Source organism: Lissotriton helveticus, chromosome 6 (genome assembly GCF_964261635.1).
Source record: "Lissotriton helveticus chromosome 6, aLisHel1.1, whole genome shotgun sequence".
In the NCBI taxonomy this organism is placed as follows: Eukaryota; Metazoa; Chordata; class Amphibia; order Caudata; family Salamandridae; genus Lissotriton; species Lissotriton helveticus.
Window position 1 is genome coordinate 1,925,626,851 of NC_136067.1, and position 3,075 is coordinate 1,925,629,925.

Genomic DNA, 3,075 nt, shown 5'->3' on the forward strand with positions numbered 1-3,075 from the left:
GCTGCTTCTACTAGGTCATTGAAAGGAAGGAAGGACTGCCAAATATGGACACCCAGGTCATGAAAATAGAGGGACAGACCAGAGTATATAAAAGGAGATTTAGTGGCCACCATCTTGGAAAAGAGGCTGAAATTAAGGAAGATAATTGGAAACATATTAATGGTGAAAGAGAAAGACAATAGAAAGGAAACAAGCATTTGCAATACAATAGGTCTCGCATTAGGAAAGTTTGAGCTATTGGTATTGTAAATGACAATTTTTTTAACTATGTGTTGGTTTTGAAAATAGCGAAATTAATAGCTTTGTCATTTACAATGCCAATAGTTATAACTTTCGCAAATGTGACACCTATAGCATTTGTAATGCAATATCTGTTGTATTTACGTGACTTAGATGTATTGATATTACAAATAACAATGGCTTTTATTTATTTTTTAATAATTAATACTTAAATGAAAGTTATTGTAATTTATAATGGCAATAGCTTAAACTTTTGTAAAAAACTTTAGTGAAGATTATGTTCAGTGTGTTTTGTGACGAAAATCCAAGAACAAAAGTGAAATATTGACATCTTTTTGTGACATTTATAATAACGCTTGAAACATTGAGAGAACATATTTGAACCAGTTGTTGTTGAATGCTTGCACAGGGTGATGCTGTGGTGGCACTGAGTGATGTTCTGGTGGCGAAGAGTGAATAGTTGTTATACTATTATACTATTATTATATTATAATGCTGCGTTCCTGTCATGGAAAGTTGTGTAAAGAACTGACGTTAGCACGCTTGGGCGCGTCTAAGCAGCTCCAGTGACATCATCTCGGCGAATACGACGCACGCGGAGCCGTACGACGACGCTCAGGAGTACTGCTGACGAAAGCTTTCCAGATCCAGTCTGATGCCTGGGGATATTCTAAGGTAAGGAATCTATCACTAACTAATGTCTCTTACAGATATATCGTTACACAAGTAGTAACTTGTGCTTTAGTTGCTGACACCTCATGGACGAGAGATGTCATTAAACTCTGAATATGGTGTTTGATGCCTTCTGGTTAAATGTTGATACTTTTGCCTGTACAATAGTTTCAGGTGTTTTTTTTATTTACCCAAATAATTTTTCTTACATGACCTTTTTCGAATTTTATTTTGTCTCAGCGTGTTCCATTCTGGTTTTTGAGATTACAACATTTTTGGTAGGACATTTTAAAAGTCTTTATTCTTGCATTTTTCACTTTAATCAGTAATGAACATTGGTGAAAAAAATAATGATTCTCAAAAGCCCTTCACAGTTAATAACCTCAAATGTCGAGGCACTTATCAAATTTTTATGACACATTACTGAATCAATAGTCCCAGGCTTAATGCGCCACAATTGCCCTAGGCAGTATTGCCAGTCAAAGACCCCGGGCATTAACGAACCTTAATGTCCCAATGCAATAATGAGCCTCACTGGCCGCTGCTGCACATACCATCGTTGACACGAGAATGAATCTCCCATAGCCATTAATTAGCATCTTTCAGTATTGATATCCAAAGTCAGTAATGAGTCTCAATTCACTGAGTCAGTATTGAACGTCCATGACCCCCAGCAATAATGAGAATCAGTGGATGAGATGGCTCAGTATTAGTGTAAACCTCCAAACAGGAGCACTATTGATATAATTAATTTTGGTTTGTAATTGAGTCTTTCTTTTATGTCAGTGACGTCACTTTGAAACAGCTGGCAGGTCTGTTTTCATATCACTCACATACTCATCTCTGACTGTGGCGCCTGTTCCTCTGAGCCCTTTACTAAGCAGTCATGCCATTATCCACAGGAAAAGGAGACGCCAAGCCAGCCATCTTGTAGTCCAGGCAGTTCTGTAATTATGTGTGGTAGACATACATGGAAGCACAAAATAATAGGTCTTACATTTCTGCGTTTTGATCACGCATGAATATTTTAAGAGAAAGTTAATATTTATTAACCAAAGGCGCAATAGATTCAATGGGGTAATTAGCACCTAAGACTGTGCTCCGCGGTGTGAGACTCCAACACAATTAATCTCATTTCCTTGTTATAGAAAATAAGGTTTGCAATCTTAAAATATTATTGTTTATACATCCAGGATGGCAGCACACAAATAACAATTCAAGATAGCTACCTATTTCTATTGTCTTTGGCAATGTTTGCACGTGCAATTCTACAAGCGCTGGCAAACCCACCGGCATCAACTAAGCATTCAAGTGAGATGGCTTGTTTTTTGCCAGTGATTGTTTTAATCCCTCTTCATGTTTGAGGAGACTTGGCGGGGCAAGTAGCGGCAAAGTCAATAGTTGTTTATGCTTTTTAGGTCTCGCCTGTCAATGCGCATGCGCATTGAGCAGAGCGAGACTATAGGGTTTTAAACAAAGTTTACCTAACTGCGGCGATTTGGTGCTGTGCCCGTGGCTTTTAGGTCAATGCGCTTGCGCATTGACCTAAAATGCGCGTGCACATCACCAAATCGCCGTCTGTTCCCTCAGCCGCACTCCTCCCACACCTTTGAAGTGAAGCTTAGCTTCACTTCAAAGGCCCCGGCTGCTTCACACCCTCATGCCGCTCTCCCCGCTCCGCCCCCTCCCCTGCCCGCCGTGTGCATTTCTCCTCCCCCCCCCCCTCCCCACAGCAATGCCCTCCGTCTTGTTTCCTTTCTTGTTTTTCTTTCAGGTGAGATATCTTTTCCATCATTTGCGATAATACAGTTCTCATATGCATTTTTTAATTATTAGCAGCATATACACAGGCGCCCCTTCGGCGCTTTTGCTCTCAACCCTACTATCCTGTCAGCCGCATCTCTATAAGTTACTCGAAGCATGGCCTGACATGTGCACAGCTTATTCCGGCACCACCATCCTGCCAGACGCTTCTGCTTTGTTCGCCCACCGCATGGCCCTATTTGTGCACATTTTACTTTCGTGCATACCCTTACCCGCAGCCTCTCCTTCCCCATTTCTGCCTTTTCGGGTCTCGCGCTCACCGCAGACCCCTTCACATGGCTCACACCCACCTTTTTTTCAGGTTACCATGCCATTCCCCACCTATCCCCCAGTCATTTC